This window comes from Staurois parvus, unplaced genomic scaffold, assembly GCF_062004578.1.
Source record: "Staurois parvus isolate SC_StPar_1 unplaced genomic scaffold, SC_StPar_1.0 ptg000834l, whole genome shotgun sequence".
NCBI classification, from domain to species: domain Eukaryota; kingdom Metazoa; phylum Chordata; class Amphibia; order Anura; family Ranidae; genus Staurois; species Staurois parvus.
Window position 1 is genome coordinate 222,721 of NW_028318630.1, and position 20,419 is coordinate 243,139.

Sequence of the window (20,419 nt, forward strand, 5' to 3'; positions counted from 1 at the left end):
TGTGTGCAGAGGTGGGGGGATCGGGGAAGAGTGTTGGGTACAGAGTTCAGAAGCCAGGAGGTGGGGGGGTGGAAATGAGATGTTGGACACTGCATATAGCATACTCCGGAACCCTGCACTTTGTGCGTAGCCCTTGCCTGAACCCTGCACTCTGTACGTAACAGGCACCTCAACCCTGCACTCTGTATGTAGCGCATGCCTGAACCCTGCAATCTGTACATAGCGTGCGCCTGAACCCTGCACTCTGTATGTAATGCACGCCTAAACTCTGCACTCCATACGTAACCCACGCCTGAACCCTGCACTTCTAAACCCTGCACTCCGTACATAGCGTGCGCCTGAACCCTGAACTCTGTATGTAGCGTGCGCCTGAACCCTGCACTCTGTATATAGGGCAGGTCTGAACCCTGCACTCTGTACATAGAGTGCGCCTGAACCCTGCACACAGCGTGCGTCTGAACCCTTCACTCTGTATGTAGCGCGCGCCTGAACCCTGCACTCTGTATGTAGCACACACCTGAACCCTGAACTCTGCACATAATGCACGCTTGAATCATACACTTCGTACATAGTGCACACCTGAACTCTGCAGCTCTGATGGTGGGGGGAGACTTGACATCTGATGTAAGGGGGTGGGGTGCTCTGGACATCTGCTTATAATTATTATGAGAATAATACAGTTCTATGCTAGTTGAAAAGGAGGTTTGCACACTGTTGGTATCATCCACAAGAAAACTTTATTGGAGACTCATCAGACAGAATGCCATGGGGATGTTACCAGCAGTGTACGACCCTCCTTTTTTCAGACTTGCATAATCTGCTACAGGAGTGTGAGTGGGCTCCATGCTGGTCTGCACCTGCCCTTCACAGAACTGCAATGGTTACATACCATGGCAGGTGGAGCAGTAAAAATTGGATATACTGACCAATTCCAAGTCACTTACAGAGGTATAGGGACCATAAACTACAATCAAATAACCCCTAAATGTCCAAGAAAAAAAGTTGATGCAGAGGGAAGGCAATTTAATGAGAGTTGGGAAAGGGAATACATGTTCGTGCTTAGCGGAGACAAGCCGGTATGTCTTATCTGCTACGAGGCAGTGATCAAGGAATAATATTTAGGCCGGCACTTTGAGACCAAACATGGAGTCAAATATGCTAAACTTAGCCACCAGGAAAAGCAACAAAAGGTCCAAGAATTACAAGGCAGCCTGCATTCTCAATGGAATATTTTTGCAAAAATTACAGCAAAACAGGATGCAGCAGTGAAAGCCAGCTTTCTGGTGGCTGAAGAAATTGCCTGAGCTTCAAAGTGCTTTTCAGAAGGGGCATTTGTAAAACAATGTATGCTGAAGGTATGTGAACAGGTGTGCCCTGAGCAGAGACAGGCTTTTAGCAATGTCAGCTTGTCAAGAAACACTATCACAGACCGAGTCAGGGACCCAGCGGGTAATCTGACAACACAGCTGGCTGAAGAAGCATGTAGTTATCTGGCATTTTTATTAGCTGTTGATGAAAGTACTGACAATACTGATACAGCTCATCTAGCCATTTGTGTAAGAGGTGTGGAGGAAGACTTGTCTGTCAGTGAGGAACTCTTGGATGTGGTCGCCATGCACGGGACAACAACTGAAAGGGACCTCTTCAATGCGGTGGAGGAATTTGTAAATAAAATGAAATTACCCTGGGAAAAGTTTGTGGGGCTTACTACTGATGGTGCACCTGCAATATGTGGAGAAAAAATTGGCCTGGTTGGACCGTTGAAAGACAAAAAGCAAAAAAATAACTGCCATATGCCACTGATAATGTACCAATGAATTATCCACCAGGAAGCTCTGTGTGGCAAGGTCCTGGAACTGGACAATATAATGTCCTAGGTCACAAAAACAGTGAACTTAATGCACGGGGTTTAGTGAACTTTATTTATGCACAGGGCCTGAATTATCACTGTTCCAACAATTTCTGAAGGAGGTGGGCATGGAACATACAGATGTGCCTTACCATACAGAAGTAAGGTGGCTGAGCAGGAGCACTGTTCTCAAGCGATTTTTGAGCTTTTAGAAGAAATTACTCTTTTTATGCAAAGTAAAGGGAAGCACTTGCCTTAACTGTCAGATTCAAACTGGCTGTTTGATTTTGCCATGTTGTGTGACATAACAGAACATATCGCTGAATTAAATCAGAGGCTTCAGGGCCTCAAACAAGTCATGGCGGTTATGTATGACACAATAACAGCTTTCCAGGAGAAGCTGCGCCTATGGAAGTCCCAGCTTGAAAAAGACAGTCTTGCCCACTTTCCTGTTTGTCAGAGCATTTCAACCTCATTCTCGGGTGCTTTTTCATTTGCTCGATTGGCTACCAAAGTAAATCGGCTGATTGATGAATTTGATCGGCGCTTCTCTGACTTTAAAGAACAACACTTAACCTTTACCAACTTTGCCAATCCTTTCAACATCCATGTTGACAGTGCACCCCATCACCTTCAGATGGAATTAATAGAACTTCAGTGCAACAGTAGCCTAAAAGCAAAGTTCCAGGATGCTGCAGTCAATAACTTTTACCATCTCCTTCCCCCCTGCTTTGATGCCACAGCTCCGACTTCAAGTTGTCTGTGTTCTGTCCATGTTTGGGAGCACCTATCTGTGTGAACAGATGTTTTCAGTCATGAATCTGAACAAAACCATGTTCAGATCATGCATCACTGATGATAACCTCAGTGCTGTTTTACATATCTCTACAGCACAAGACCTAAAGCCAGACATCAACGGACTGACCTCAGGAAAACGGTGTCAGTCATCCAGAAAAGTTAAATAACTTTAAAGCCTTGTGTTTGCTATATGTGTAATAAACAGTGCTTGATAATATTTGTCTGATTTTAAGAAAAAAATACTTTCTGCTACCAAAATTAATTTTTCAATAAATTGTACAACAGTTGTACACTTTAGTATCTGCTTGCCCTTATTTTTCCTAGGCTTCTGTTTTTAGAGCTAGTTATTACTTTTATTTCTAGTACTAAAACCAGTAATAATCGAATGCAGAGGTAATTATTTAATATGATAATAAAGAGTAGATACATAGTACAACAGATACAACCGGCCCTTTGAGGGCAACCAAACTGCTGATGTGTCCCTCGATGAATTTGAGTTTGACACCTCTGGTGCTAGTGATTCTGCTTTTGGGGATTCTGCTGCATTAGTGTGGGCCCCAACTTGTGATGCTTCCATTAACTGCCAGGATAATGTTCCTCCTGTTACGCAGGCATCCTCAAATGCGGAATCCAGTAAGGTCAGAATATTCCAGAGACATGTCTTAAAGAAGCCACTTGGTTTTCATCTTTTGGTCAGCTTGAGGGATAAAATTTAGCGGGAGGAACTTGTGGATGTATTATCGCTTTTACCCTCCGCTAAAGAGTTTTCCCACAGGGATGAAAGAACTGATGAAGATAGGAGAAGGTCTGTGAGCAAATCATTTAACAATTGGTTGCAGACCTTTGAATTTATTCAAGTATTCTGTGCAAGAAATATCCGGAGAAAGGTCTGGGACTTTTTCAGCACATAGACATAGTGCTTGAGGAGTACAAGAATTTTGGGGGTGCTGCATGGTTTGCATATGACGTATCTTTTCTTCAAAACCTCGCTGTACATCCTTCTCTGCACTGGGGAGCTAAGCATGTTGGCCTCTGGCTGAATCTTTTTCTCCCTCAGAGGCAATTCTTCTCCAGGCAGCCTACCCCATGTTTTTATTTTGAGTGTTTTTCTTCCTTTTTAGAGTGGGTGACTTCCCGTGTGTCAGGTTCTAAATTTATTTTGCACTGCTTAGATGATTTTATTTGTTTTAGGCCCCCTGGGTAGTCAGGACTGTTTTATCCTATTAGAAATTTTGTCAATATGTGAAAATGTTGGGGTCTCCTTGGCACAGTAAAAGACTGTTTTCCCATCTTGTTCTATTGAATTTTTAGGAATCATTATTGATTCCATCAATATGGAATTTAGACTCCCTGAGCAGAAAATTGTTAGACTTAAAGTTTCCTTTATTAGTCTGATTAGCAAGAAAAAAGTCATGTTAAAAGAGGTCCAATCTCTTTTGGCTCTATTGGCTTTTACCACAAGGATCTTGCCTATAGGGAATATTTTTTCGCGCAGCATATACTTAGCGATTGCGGGTTTAAAGTCTCCTATGGCCCATATACACATGACACATGGCATGCATGAGAATTTATTGGTTTGGGACCAGTTTTTAGAACATTCTAATGGTAGGACAGTATGGCAGCAAAATTTCATTACAGATAAGGAGTTTTGGCTTTGTACTGATTAAGCAAGTTCACTGGACTTCGCTGCTATTTGGAAAACCCTCTGCGTGCAGAGCTCTGGGATCCTCTTTGGAAGTATAATGGTTATTTAAGGAACATAGTTACATACATAGATACAGATGTATTCTTTTTAATACGGATAATAGAGGTGTGGTCTATGCTATAAATTGTTTAACCGTTAAATATCTGCCAGCATACATTTTCTGAGATATTTAATATTCAAATACTTGAGTTTGAACATTTGGAGCAAGGCCAAGCATGTTCCAGGCAAAACTAATGACATAGCAGATGCATTATCTTGCTTCCAGATGGACTGTTTCTTCAGTTTGTTACCAGACACGGATCTAATAGGGTTGGATTGTCCAGCTCACTTATGGAAGCTCATTTAAATCCAGTTAAAAATATTAAGAACTCAATTGCTCCCACCACCATGGTGGGATATCAATCAGCCTGGTGGTTGTGGATTTGTTTTCTAAATTCTTTAGGTTTAGCTCAGGATGTACTTTCAGAAGGTTTGATCTTGTTGTTTCTGAACTCACTTTTTAAAAAAAAATTACTTATGAGCTCATGTTAATAAAATTATTTCAGGGTTGTAATTAAATAGCTTACCCTCTGGTTTTAGTTTCTACTCTGTAAAGTAAGCCTTAAAGGGTTATAGGAAGAATAGGTTTGTAAAGGGCAGCCGTAAGCCAGTTACCACTGGGATTCTGTTGGGCCTTTGTAAGGTCACAGAATCTGTTTTTCTTACTAAATTTCAATTTCAAGTGTTATTAAAAAATGACAGCAGAAGCTGGAAGTGGAACATATTCGTCTAACATTGCACTCGTTTAGGATTGGGGCAGCCACTGAGGCTTCTAGACTGGCTCTTGATGCTAGCATGGTTAAAATAAAAATGGCAGGTGGAAGTCACACGTTTTTCAGATTTATGTGCATCCTAACCCATCTATTTAAATGTTTTAGGTCATTGGAAAGTTGTCTGGATTATCAGCCACTTTTGTTTATTGGGCAAATCAGAGAGCAGCAAAACGAGTTTATACTGAGGACTTGAGTTTAGACCACAAGAAGAAGAAGTTATTTTGCTATTTTGTTGGTTAATGAATGTCCCCTGCAGTAGATCCCACATCAATCACGGTGCTCACTGTCCTCGCCGCTGCTGCCGCCGACCTGAAAAAAGACTAAAAAAAAAAAAAGCTCCGCTTCCAATGATGGCTTCCAGCAGTCTACCTGCTCCGGTGGTTTGACAGTTCTTAAATATGTAAGGGGCGGGGCCACCTGTGGACATCACACATGTGACCCCACCCCATGTGACATCAATGATGTCCCCAGGTGGCCCTGCCCCTTACATATTTAAGAACTGCCAAGCCACCTCAGAAGCAGACGGTTGGAAGCCATCTTCGGGAGCAGAGCCTTTCTTTCTTAATTCTGTTTTCGGGGCGGCGGCAGCGGCAGTGACGGCGGGCATCGTGATTAACGTTGGATCTACTGCGGGGGACATTCTTTTAGTTTTTTCTTTTAATAAAGGACTTGTCAAAGACCATGTCCTGTCTTTTTTCACACTACACTTTTTGTTTTTTGTGAATGAGTAGGGGTACCATGTACACCATACTCATTCACATAGGGGGTGGCCGGGATCTGGGGGCCCACTTGTTAAAGGGGGCTTCCAGATTCCGATAAGCCCCTGCCCGCAGCCCCCCACAACCTCCAGACAGGGTTGTGGGGAAGAGGCCCTTGTCCCTATCAACATGGGGACAAGGTGCTTTGGGGGGAGCCCCCCTGCCCCAAAGCACCCCCCCATGTTGAGGGCATGTGGCCTGGTATGGTTCAGGAGGCAGAAGACGCTCGACCCCCCCCTCCTTTCCTGATCTGCTGGGCTTGGATAAGGGTCTGGTATGGATTTTGGGCTGGACTCCATGCCATTTTTTTTAAATTTTGGCGTGTGAGTTCCCCTCAAAATCCATACCAGACCCGAAGGGCTTGGTATGGATGGGAGGGGGGACCCCACGCCGTTTTTTTAAATTATTTTTTTATTAGTTCTTTTACATTCAGTTGTCAGTGGGGAAGCCCACTGACAGCTGAAACATTAACACATGGTTGTCACTACTAAAATACCTCATGACTTGATAAAATAACTCATGCAGTATTTTAGTAGCGTTTACTTTTTTCTGACCTTCGGAACAGATTAATTGGTGTTCAGTGCATTCCTATGGGAAATGGCGTTTCGGTTTACAAATTTTTCACTATAAGAAAGGTCCTGCAGAATGCATTAAATTCGTGGACACAAGGTATTACGGTATGTGCATAATCTGCAATCAAGCTTAGTGTCATCCTTTATCTTGTGAAAGCACATGGTCATACAAGCCTCCTGAATTTCTTCTGAGTGTGTTTAACACTGTCAGCATTGAACTGTGCTATCCTGCCTGCTAAATCACTATCTGTATTCTTAAAAAGACAGTACCCATTTTCAGCAACAAGTACAAAATGTCTACACAAGGCTCCATGACCTCTTCCATTGTTGAAGCAAAGCAAGTACATCCTGCTTCTGACCACACAGCCATACAGTGAGCAGATCCTACAGATATTGCAGGGCAGAATGTAAAACCCAATCATACCATAACAACAACTCAGAAGCTCAGAGAAAACTATGAAACTACAGGAGATGAGTTCTCCAGCAATCTGTCAGACCTATGGGATACAACTGCACACTGCATGTCAGTTTTTTCACATTCTAGCAATGAAGCACAGAAATAAGAGACTCTATAGATGGCCTGTCTGCTTCCTATGAGCGTTATTGGCGTCTGTCTGCAAAAATATACATCCTTCTTAAAAGACATTAATTTAGAGAACTCTTCAGCAGAACTAAGCAAAACTGAAACCTTGAACCAACAAAGAGATCTGTTAGTTCAAGCTGCTAAGAAAAAGGCAGAACTCTGAATTGTTCATCTGCAAGAAACCAGATCTAGGTTCACAGCACAATCTTTGAAATCCTCTCACTCTAGATCAATATCAAGGTGTCCGTTTTATCATGTAAATGTAAAATACCGCTGTTTACTTCTCAGGTATTCTCAGAGGAGATCGCTCTCCTCTGAGTGCCAGTTTATCAAACATTGTATATTGCTCCTTTTGTGAAGAGATGTACTAATGCTCAGAACTCCTGAGAATGATTACTGTCACTGTGATCTCGCGAGACATAGCAGATCAAAGTAGCAAGAAGTAAAAAAAAAACAAAACAAAAACGAAAGTAAAACATGAAGAACCTCACACTACACATCTCATATTAATAAAACAGTTACATTCCCCTACACATTAAACAATCACCCCATTACTAAAAAACATTAATTTTTATCAATATTTAAATAACAGACATGTGTCTGTTTATGTGAATAATGTATATTAAATGGTTGAACCCACATATGTCAGATGCAGATATACACCATTCATATAATGTAGTAATCCACTTATTAAATCAGTTAAAAATAATTGTAAGAATAATAGTATATAAATACAAATATTGATTAATAAATTCAAATAAAATATTTTATCTAATTGGGAAACCTCTGTATAAATAAAATAGAACAGTCCACAAGTAAAACCATATTTTAGGGTTTAACAGATAAATAAATATTAAAACATTGCTTTAATAATAACATTTAAAATGAAGTATATTAAAAAAAATAAAACATTTTAAAAGCATTATTTTTCATCATTTGTTTAGGTTGCAAATGGGGAGGAGATACTGTAGTTGTGACAGTGGCCCTATAGCAAGTCAGTTGTATAATTTACTGTGGTGCCATGACGTGGCAGTGTGGTTTAAATATTATTTGCCAATAAATACAATTAACCATTTCAATACCGGGCATTTTTACCCCCTTCGTGCCCAGGCCATTTTTCAGGTTTTAGCACTCTCACACTTTGAATGACAATTGCGCGGTCATACAACATTCTACCCAAACTAAAATTTTATCATTTTCTTCACACAACTAGAGCTTTCTTTGGTGTTATTTAATCACTGCTGGGATTTTTATTTTTTGCTAAATTAACAAAAAAAGACAAAATTTTAAAAAAAAAACCACATTTTTCTTTGTTTCTGTTATAAAAGTTTACAAATAAATAATTGTTCTTCATAAATTTAGGCCAAGTTGTATTCTGCTACATGTCTTTGGTGAAAATAACCCAAATTAGGATGTATTTTTTAGTTTGTAGGAAAGTTATAGAGTTCACAAACTATGGTATAGATCTGAAAATTGATCAATCCTGAAGTACTGATGGCCAATCTAATTTCTTGAGGTCCAAGAATGTCAGAACAGTACAGATATCCTCCAAATGACCACATTTTGCAAAGTAGACAGTCCGACGTACTTCATAAGAGGCATGGCGAGTTTTTTAAAATGTTTTCACTATTTTTTTTACATACTGTCACCAGTGCAGTACAGCGTCATCATATAACTGGCATGGCGGTGATCAGGGGCACTGACAGTATGAAAAAAAATATACAATTTATATTTCATTTTTTAAAATTATTTTTTATTTTTTATTAATTTTTTTTCTTTTTTTAAGATTTTTTTTTCATATTTCACTATGAAATAGTAACATTGTACTACTTTGGGGAAGTGATCAGTATTTTTTTTTTTCTACACAATTTGCTTATAGCAAAGAATTACTTCAATTACATCGATTCATTCAGGGTTCTTTTTTTTGTGCTTAGCTGTGATTTGGCCACAGCTAATCACATGACACAGCTGGGGTGTGATTGGCCCAGCTTGTGCATGTGATCGCTGTGACCATTCACAGCTAGGCACACTAGTATACAATGGATGGCATGAATGAAGCCATCCATTGTATACAACTGTCATGTGACCTGCTGTGATTGGTCACAGCAGGTCACATGGTACTGGCAACGGGGCCGGTACTCAGATCTGTCATCGGCCGTGTCCGAGGTACATGGACGGTGACAAATGGTTAATAGAATTTATATAAACAATATTACAGCATTTAAATATCAACCACCTCCTACTCTACTAAAGTTGCCCTATAACACAAACAACACCTTCCCCTGAAGGTGTATCAAACTATATGTGACTGTGTTATTAACAAATATTCCAAAACAAATTGCAATTTTATAAACACCCACTTATTATAAAATAAATCCACTACCAATATAAAGTCCACTCTGGTTTATATGAAAATACGCAAAATGTCCCATCAAATAACTCCAACGGTGTTCAAAATTGGTCCACCTCAAAAAAAGGAAAACTTATATAGTGCATTAACCTTTAACAAATAAACTTTATCAATACTTCCTCCAGTGAAAAATAAGTGAAAAATTAGTGAAAAAAACGTGAACCACACGTGATCAGTGAAAAACCACTTCAATGTGCATAACACTATTTCAGTGCCACATCACACAAAGAACTCCAAAATAAAAGGGTGTATCCACTTCTAAATGCAGTGAGGATACCCTTACCAACTTCCTAATATAATAGGCTTTGTAGTCATCCAAGGAACACACAGACCGATCCACTCAGGAACCTCTGCTGTATCACGCAGCCACCCCACTCTCTGGATTCCTTAGACGCTTTACTCCCAGTGTCACCAAAAAAACACAGGACATAGTGTGATACCGCCAAACAATATGTAACATACACTTTATTGAAAAACTGCTCACATTGCCAAAGCTTTAAAACCGCATTAGAGGGAATACAGAAGAAATAGGAATCTCACGGTCATCCAGGGAGACGCGTCCTGTTGCTCCTGCTCAATCTCTCCCTTATTACAAATGGCCGCCAGGTAACTTCCGGTTTCGGAATATTACAGCATTACAGTATATATTTTGTTTAATGCCTCCCCAAAAGTGCTTTTTTTAATAGATAGCAGTCAATTTGTCTTCTAATACAACATCGTAGAAGATGCAGACTTTGAAACCATGCGCAGTAAGTAGAGAATACTCACATGTCCGTTAATGTAAATACATTTCATATATGAATATTGATGTGTTTCAATATGAGGATGGATGAAGATGTTAGGTGTATACATTTTCTTATTTTTTTAGCTCCTGTTGAATCTCCAGTAAATGAAGAGCCTCAACCAGGACCATCTTGTACTGGTAAATATTAAAGTGGAACTACACTGCATCTGAGCACCACAAACCAAAAATTCTATTTCAATAATTTTTAATATCAAAGCAAACTCCCCCCACCCATCCATGCTTTATTTTGCAGAGAAATCATTGTGAAAAACACTCCCCTAGAATTGTTACGCAAGTGACAGCGCGGTGCGAGATTGGCTGGTCCTTTGTCACGAGTTGGTGAGAAGGGCAGGGGTTGGATGCCGTGTTCCGTCATACCCTCCCCTCCTGAAGACTCCTGGCATGTATGACATCATTTGCTTAGGCATGGAAACCAGGAAGTAACTGAGGAAATGTAAAAAAAAGTTTAAAATAAGTAATTACAATATACTTTCCTATCTATTTACTAATGTTAGCAGCATAAGGATTAAAAATAATCCATGTTGATTGAGAGGGTGATTTTCAATTGCCCCTTTCTTAGTGTTACTAAACCCACAACAGTAAAATCAGTCTGTATATGCAGTAAAGCATGCTTGTTATACTCACTGTGGAACATAAGGGGTTGATCCTCCACATTGTGTAAAAGGATGATTGATCCTTTCTTCTCTGATCCTCCCCTTCTCCAGTGTCTCCTAAATATCTCCTGATAGAAAGAGGCTCAGGGGCAAGCTGCACATGCTCAGTTTGGTGTGCATTGCTAGAGAGTTTTTTTTTTCTCTTGGGAGAGTGCATGTGATCAGCACAAGGCCTATCAGCACTGTCCAGACAAAGGTCATAGGTCCTGCATCCTCCTACAGGAGAATGAAAACTCTTCGTACAAGCTGTATCCAGTGCTTTGCTGGACACTGATAGAAGTCACAAGACTGCTCTAACTACTGATAAGAAAAAATATTTAGCAGTCTATATATTTACTAAAATAATTGCATTTCCATGTTGTGTGTGCTGTGGGGGGCCAGATATATAGAATGCAGGGTCCTGGGTTTAGTAACACTTTAAGCCCCATACACATGGGCCGAATATCAAGTAGAATATCATGTGGGATCAGCCAACTCAATACAAACTTTCTGACCTTTAGCCCGTGTGTATGGCAGCCGATCCCACAGAAGCCCTTCCAAACGTTTGGGTTCTGTCAAAGGGCCATGACCAAAAATCAGCATACAATCAATGCTCTCAGCCAATGGCTGAGAGTGCTGAGGGGTGCATTCTGGGGGGGAGGCAGAACATGTCAGTAATCAAAATAAAAGGATGGAAGAAGTTTCACCAACAAGTAAACCAAAATACCAAGAGCAAAATTTATATTTTTGGACGATCATGGTAAGAAGAAGAAGGAGAGCACAGTTGGTGGAAAGATTAGAGTCAGCAAGCAGTATAGCTATTTAATTAGGCCAGACTCTGAATGTGCTTATCGACAATGTAAAGGATCGCTATACTATAAGGAGTCTTTTCAACAGTCTGTTACTGCAGAAATGAAAAGAACCAATGACATCCTGAAAACTCGAATTTCACAATTGGCAAATTTTGCACCTAGTTTTTTGCAACAACAAAAAAACTTTGGATGCTATTTTGGAGGTGCAACTGGCCCCCATTGATGACATGGATAATGGGACAGATCCCACTAACATATAATGGAGTTTTAAAGAAGCAGTATGAAAACCCATAAAAAATTCTTCATTTAAATGGATATCATCTTTATAAAAAAATTAGTCAATTTTAAATAGAACTTATGTTTTTTTTGTTTTGGTTTGCAATAGTTTGGATTGGTGTAAAGAATATTTGTCCTAAGTAACACATGCTGATAGCAGAGTATTGAGGGAGCAGACAGAAATTACACTTGGTGCTCTTTATTTGTGTTTCATGAGCTAATAAAATATTTCTGTTAAATTATAATATGGATTAATATTTGTTTTTATTGTAAGGCAATATATGTTTGAAACGTGATTATTGGCAAACATTTTTCCATTAAAAATATATCATTAATGATGCATTAGTTTTTGTTTTCATTTTAAATTTAAGTGTATTAAATGCAAATGGAGTTAACTGCATACAAAATCCAAATAATATATAAGGTTTGAATACCCTCAGCCTTCATAACAACATCATTTTTCAACTTGCAAGTATTAAACACTTGAAAAAATCAGTAGTATTGTTAACTAATTATAACAAGCAGGTGCTAATAAGCAACAATTTCATATGCACTTTGAGGCATAGTCATTAAGTGAAACTTAAAAAGGTGTGTAGGAGCCTTAAAACTGCGTGATGAACATCCAAACTGTGCCAATAAGTTTAGGTTGTTGAAACAATTTTCCTGTCACAGGTCATACACTATGGCAAGACTGACCACATCAACAAGGCACTTGGTAGTTGTACTGCATCAGCAAGGTCTCTCATGTCAAACTTTTCAAAGCAGACTGCAGTTTAATGATGTGCTGTTGAGGAGGCACAAAGAAACTGGCAATGTTGACGACAAAGAAACCTAATGCAGCAGATGAAAGATACATCATCCTTACTTCCCTTTCACATCAGAAGATTCCATCAGCACAGAACTGTCTGAAAACCAGCGGGACCAAGGTATACCCATCTACTGTCTGTAGAAGTCAGTCCACAAGTGGTCTTAATTGAAGAATTGCAGCCAAAAAAAAATTAACTTCAACGTTGAAAGTAGAACAAAGCGACTCAATTATGCTTGAAAACTTAAAAACTACGGTCCTTAAAGATAGCATAATTTGATCTTTACTGATGAATCCAAATTTAAAATAATATGCTTTAGGAGACTGTATGTTCTTCTGAAGGGCTGGAAAGCAGTACAATAGAAGTGAAGGCAAAGGCAAAAGTGAGGTACGATGAAGGTTCCCTGCAAGTTTGGGGCTGAATTTCTGCAAATGGAGTAGGAGATTTGGTCTGGATCAATGCTGAGAAATGCAGGCAGATACTTATCCACCATGCAACTCACGTTAACAGCATGTGTCCATGAGGAGGTGTACCTGAGGACCCACGCTAATTTCTGGCATGCTTCAGGCTTCAACAACATCAGGAGACCTCAGTTGTAATCTAAAAGACGGAGCAGTCACATGAATGCTGCTTGCTAATTTCTTTTTCAAATCAGAATACATATTGTGGACTGTCAGTCAATGCTTAGCCTGTAGATGCTATCTGATGGTAGCCTCCATGATTCCTGTTCTCATGGAGAGCATAAGTAGTGCAGACCTGTAAACCAGGGGTTTCCAAAATTTCCTGACCCTGTTGTTAGCTAGAAAAAACAATGCCCGATCTTTATTGACAGTTGGAGAAATTACACCTCAATGTTGGCATCATTGGAGGAATTGTGCCCCTTCATTGGTGTCACTGGGATCCATTGTTGGTGTCACTGGGATAAATTGTGTCCAGGGCCGGAATGACAACTCATGGGGCCCCCGGGCAATAGGGATTCATGGGGCCCCTGTGTCCTTGCCCAAACTCAAAAATGCCTATGAAAAAGGTACCAGGGGCATCTCATGGGGCCCCCTACTGACCCTGGGCCCTCGGGCAGTGCCCAAGTTTCCAAATGGTCAGTCCGCCCTTGATTGTGCCCCATTGTTGGTGTTATCAGGAGGAATTGTGCCCCTGTTTTAATTACAGTGGTGGGAATTATGCCCCATTGTTGATATCAGTAGAAGAAGTAGTTCACAAAAATTAAAAAAGAAAATGATCCTACCAGGCTCCAAATCCAATGTCAAAAATATTTCGCACATAAAAAATGGCTTTGGCTCAACATCTCAGACCCAAAATATTAGAGATATCAAGAGAAAAATTTCATTTATGATTAGAGTATTGACAGAGATTGTTGACAGCAACAATAAACTTTTATTGACCACTTGCCCTCCAGAGGATTTACTCCCCTTCCTGACCAGGTCATTTTTTGCTGTTGGGCACTGCACTATTTCAACTGGTAATTGCATGGTCATGCAATGCTGCACCCAAATGAAATTTATGTCCTTTTTTCACACAAATAGAGCTTTCTTTTGGTGGTATTTGATCACCTCTGCAGTTTTTACTTTTTGCGCTATAAACAAAAAAAGACCAAAAGTTTTGAAAAAAAACAGATATTTTTCACTTTTGCTTATAAAAAATATCCAATAAACTCAAAGTTAGTCATAAATTTAGGCCAAATGTATTCTGCTACATGTCTTTGGTAAAAAAAAAATCTCAATGCATGTATATTTATTGGTTTGTGTGAAAGTTATAGCGTCTACAAACTATGGTATATATATTGGAATTTACAGTACCTGGAGTGCCCAGACGTACAAGGTGTTCAGTGCTTCGAGACATGGCCACGGCAAGGAAAGCTAAAACCCAACCACCACTGAACAAGATACATAAGCTGAAATGTCAAGACTGGGCCAAGTAATATCTGAAGACAGATTTTACATAATGTTATTCTGGCATACCTCACCTTTATGCACCAGACAACCTACATACCCAAAGGGCTCCACAAGTTTCTTTGGCACCAAAAAAAAATTAAAAATCAGATCTATCTGACGTCTGTATTTTTTACCTACAGGTAAGCTTATAATAAAGCTTACCTGTAGGTAAAGTGAATATCTCCTAAACATGCAATGTTTAGGAGATATTCGCTTTTTTTTTGTACAGTTGGCGCATGCGCTTTGAAGGAACTTCATACCCATACTGTTCCTTCAGAGCACTGTGCCATGGCCCGAAATTCCCATGCGCATGTGCGGGAGTGACATCATTATGGTTTGGCCAGTTAGATGGCCGGAGCTAGTGAACCCGGAAAGAAGACCGAGTAAAGCTTCTGCAGTAGGGACAGCGCAGTTTAAGGTAAGTCCTTCATAGTTCATACTAGCACATTATGATATTATCTGTCAGGGGATTTTTTTTTTTTTGCGAGCTGCAGTTTACTATCATTTTAACCACTTGCACTTCAGAAGATTTACCCCCCTTCCTGATCAGCCCATTTTTTGCGTTAAGGCTCTGCGTTACTTTAACTGACAATTGCGTGGTCATGCAATGCCGCACCAAAATTAAATCTACGTCCTTTTTTCCCAGGCATTGAGCTTTCTTTCAGTGGTATTTGATCGCCTGTGCATTTTTTATTTTTTGTGCTATAAGTAATCAAAATCCGACATTTATGAGAAAAAAACAATATTTTGGACTTTTTGCTATTAAACATGTTAAGTACAAAAATTTAAAAAATCTAATTTCGGCATAAATTTAGGCCAAAATATATTCTGCTATATGTCTTTGCCAAAAGAAATCCCAATACGTGTAAATGAATTGGTTTACGTGAAAATTATAGTGTTTACAAATGGCGGTATAGATACTGGGATTTTTTTTCCCTACTAGTAATGGCGGCGACCAGTGACTTTTAGCGGGGCTGCGGCAGGCATTCTGACACTGGGGGGGAAACTAACTTGTTGTCATTGATATCCCCAGTGACACCAATACAGTGATCAGTGCTAAAAAACAGCACTGACAGTGTACTGACACTGGGCAAGAAGGGGTTAATGTGAGGGGCGATCAAAGGGTTAACTGTGTGTAGGGAGTGTTTTACTAGGGTGCGGGGGGGTGTGCTTCACTATAAGCACACTGATCGGGATGGCTGTGCAGTGCACAGCCATCCCAAGCAGTGTGCCCAAGCTGGCACGGAGGAAGATTGTAAACAAAACAGTCTTCCTCCTCATTGGTAATTGTCGGTAATCACTGGGCGCCGGTGGGTAATCACTGGCCGGGATCTAGTGATTGACATCAGCGGCCACGATTGGCAGCGCAAGCCGGAAATGCAAAATCACGTATATATACAGTGGGGCAAAAAAGTATTTAGTCAGCCACCAATTGTGCAAGTTCTCCCACTTAAAAAGATGAGAGAGGCCTGTAATTGGCATCATAGGTAGACCTCAACTATGAGAGACAAAATGAGAAAAAAAATCCAGACAATCACATTGGCTGATTTGGAAAGAATTTATTTGCAAATTATCGTGGAAAATAAGTATTTGGTCACCTACAAACAAGCAAGATTTCTGGCTCTCACAGACCTGTACCTTCTTCTTTAAGAGGCTCCTCTGTCCTGCACTCATTACCTGTATCAATGGCACCTGTTTGAACTTGTTATCAGTATAAAAGACACCTGTCCACAACCTCAAACAGTCACACTCCAAACTTCACTATGGTGAAGACCAAAGAGCTGTCGAAGGACACCAGAAACAAAATTGTACACCTGCACCAGGCTGGGAAGACTGAATCTGCAATAGGCAAGCAGCTTGGTGTGAACAAATCAACTGTGGGAGCAATAATTAGAAAATGGAAGACATACAAGACCACTGATAATCTCCCTCGATCTGGGGCTCCATGCAAGATCTCACCCCGTGGGGTCAAAATGATCACTAGGACGGTGAGCAAAAATCCCATGACCACACGGGGGGACCTAGTGAATGACCTGCAGAGAGCTGGGACCAACATAACAAAGGCTACCATCAGTAACACACTACGCCGCCAGGGACTCAGATCCTGCAGTACCAGACATGTCCCCCTTCTTAAGCCAGTACATGTCCGGGCCCGTCTGAAGTTTGCTAGAGAGCATTTGGTTGATCCAGAAGAGGATTGGGAGAATGTCATATGGTCAGATGAAACCAAAATAGAACTGTTTGGTAGAAACACAACTCGTCGTGTTTGGAGGAGAGAGAATGCTGAGTTGCAGCCAAAGAACACCATACCTACTGTGAAGCATGGGGGTGCCAACATCATGCTTTGGGGCTGTTTCTCCGCAAAGGGACCAGGACGACTGATCCATGTACAGGACAGAATGAATGGGGCCATGTATCGTGAGATTTTGAGTGCAAACCTCCTTCCATCAGCAAGGGCATTGAAGATGAAACGTGGCTGGGTCTTCCAACATGACAATGATCCCAAACATACCGCCCGGGCAAAGAAGGCGTGGCTTCGTAAGAAGCATTTCAAGGTCCTGGAGTGGCCTAGCCTGTCTCCAGATCTCCACCCCATAGAAAACCTTTGGAGGGAGTTGAAAGTTCGTGTTGCCCAGCGACAGCCCCAAAACATCACTGCTCTAGAGGAGATCTGCATGGAGGAATGGGCCAACATACCAGCAACAGTGTGTGCCAACCTTGTGAAGACTTACAGGAAACGTTTGACCTCTGTCATTGCCAACAAAGGATATATAACAAAGTATTGAGATGAACTTTTGATATTGACCAAATACTCATTTTCCACCATAATTTGCAAATAAATTCTTTCCAAACCAGCCAATGTGATTGTCTGGATTTTTTTTCTCATTTTGTCTCTCATAGTTGAGCTCTACCTATGATGCCAATTACAGGCCTCTCTCATCTTTTTAAGTGGGAGAACTTGCACAATTGGTGGCTGACTAAATATTTTTTTGCCCCACTGTATGTGATTTTGTGCACCTGTGCTGCCGTGTAGCAGTATATCTGCTATACGGTGGTGGGTTAATATTAGCCTCCCAAGACTTAACGACTGTCCAGAGAACTGTAGGGCATTTAGATCAACCTTTCAAAGCTGTAAGTGCTGATCTCAACCTTACTGCCAAGGAGGAACTTGATTAATTTGTAAGTGACTAGGGCCAGAATCTGTTGATGGCGTTAGGAGACTGAGAGCAGTACATGTGGACTACCCAGACAAGGCCTTGCTGCTGCATGGGCAAAGCTTGAGCAAACTTATGGTAACTCTGAATCCATAGAAAGTGCTTTAAGAGACTTCACACCTTTCCAAAAATATCCAACAAGGATCATCAGAAGCTCCAAGAACTGAGCGACCTCCTGAAGGAGCTAGACTTGGCAAAGGCAGTTCCTTCTCTGCCAGGACCAAGCTATTTGAACACCGCATAATACCAGTGGTGTCAAAACTTCCACATAGCATGCAAGTGAAACTTGCATTAGTTTTTCACTTTGATTTTCAGGGTGTCTTTGAATTCAGTTCTCTGTAGGTTGATAATAACCTTACGTTCCTAACACATTACCCAGTCCATATCAGTATAGATATCCAGCATGATATTTTTCCCCATTGAAATTTAATGTGTTTTCAAAGTGTTCCTTTAATTTTTTTTTCAGCAGTATATAATGTTTGGGGGTTCTATGTAATTTTCTAGCAAAAATAGGTGTTTATTTTTTTTGTTTTATTTTGTTAACTTGTCTGAGTATAGATATACAGTATATGTTTGTCCCAAGCATGTTTGAAGCTATTCACTGTTGACTGGCTCACTACCTCTGCTGGAAGTTTATTCCAAGCATTAACTACTCTTTCAGTAAAATAGTACTTTCTGAGATTAGTTTTGAACGTTCCTCCAGTTAGTTTAACCCCTTGATGCCAGCATCATGCAAATGTGCGGCCTCACTGAACTGGGCTTTTTTTCCGTGGGGCCACATATTTGCATGCCTGTCTTTCTGCTGGGAAAGCGCCATACAGCGGTCTCCCAGCACAAAGACCGGGGTGTCACTGAGAGCCCCGGGTCCCGTTCTAGCGATTGGGACCCGGGACTCCCAATTCCGGGTCCCGTTCTAGCGATTGGGACCCGGGACTCCCAATTCCGGGTCACATGATCGCTGTGATAGCCTCTGGTTGGCTATCACAGTGATCAGTCACTGTACAGCCCGGCCCCCTTGTTTTTTTTTGTCTCTGTGAGTGGAGGAGAGAGATACATTGTATCTCTCTAACACCTGGCATAGAGGGAAAAAATGTTTGTTGAAAAAAAAAGAAAGAAAAAAGATAAATAAATATAAAAAAAAGAAAAGAACAATAAAGACAAAATACCTAGATCAAGGTTTGATCTAGTTCAGTACCAGGGTAAGTGTTTGGGTCAAGGTCAGGGTCAAAGGTCAAAAGGTCAGGGTCAAAGGTCAGGATTAAAAAAAATTAATTGGTATTAGTGTCAGATAGTGTCAGTGTGTTTTAGGTAAACAAAAAACTAAAACATACACATATATGGTATCGCTGCGAAAATGTATTTTTGGCTGTTCTTTGGTGGTAGGTAATGGTAGTAACAAGAAACACACAGCTAAATTTAAAAAAATGTTTTTTTTTACTATTTTGGACCAGTTTTCCTTTGATAATAAAAAAAAATCAGGAGATATCCATTACCATGAAAGCCCAATTTGTCCTGAAAAAAACAAGGTATAATTCACCTGGATGTACAAAGTAGTTGTGATGATATGTACGGTTTTACTAACACACGTCAGCGTTGCAAAATTGTGCTTAGGTATTAAGATTTGTTTTACCCTTAGGCGTGAAGGGGTTACGGTCATCTCCCCATGTTCTTGATTTTGGTTTCTTGTTGAAAATACTACTGTCCTGAATCGTATTTACCCCCTTGATGTATTTAAAGATTTCAATCATATCTCCCCTTTCCCTTCTTTCCTCCAGACTGTACATGTTAAGTTCCTGAAGTCACTCTTGATGTTTTATTCCCCAGACCTTTCACCATTTTTGTTACCTGTCTCTGGACTCATTCTGGACTTGTAAACAAAACGTCCCAGAAAACACATGATCATCAAGCTGTTCAGACAAAGTAGCAGTTAGAGTGTTGAGACAAACCATTTAACACTGACGAGGGTGATTACAATGATCAGCTTTTATTGATTTACATAAAACCTGTATCCCAAAAGGAAAACAAAACTGCTGCTGTAACCGCTTTGAAAGTGTTAGCTAGAGTTCAGCGTCAATGTGTTAAACAAATCCATGCAGATCTGCTAGTCTATTACTACAATCTCCCAAGACTGAAAAAAAACCCCTAAAAATGGAGAAGAATGCAGCCACCACATGTAAAAATAGGTAAGCTGCAATGTTATGTTTGTTTTGGGGTTTAATAGCACTTTTAGTAAAAATAAATCTATGTGTTGAATGAACAAACATATTATCAATCTTTGTGGTATTTGAGCTGACAGATGATCGGCTTTAGAACAGAAATGAAAGTAGAAATCACTAAGTAATCAGCTCTGAGCAGCATGGTGTAATACCACGTACATACACAAGATGGCAGTAGTGACCGGCGTTCTGTATTCGGCATGCCATGATGAGTGTAGGGA

General features: G+C 40.3%; 1 pseudogene; it reads left to right on the forward strand.

The window, feature by feature from the left end:
• On the forward strand, positions 1-2,944 carry LOC149443736 (general transcription factor II-I repeat domain-containing protein 2-like; annotated as a pseudogene).
• Positions 2,945-20,419: the final 17,475 nt, after the last annotated feature.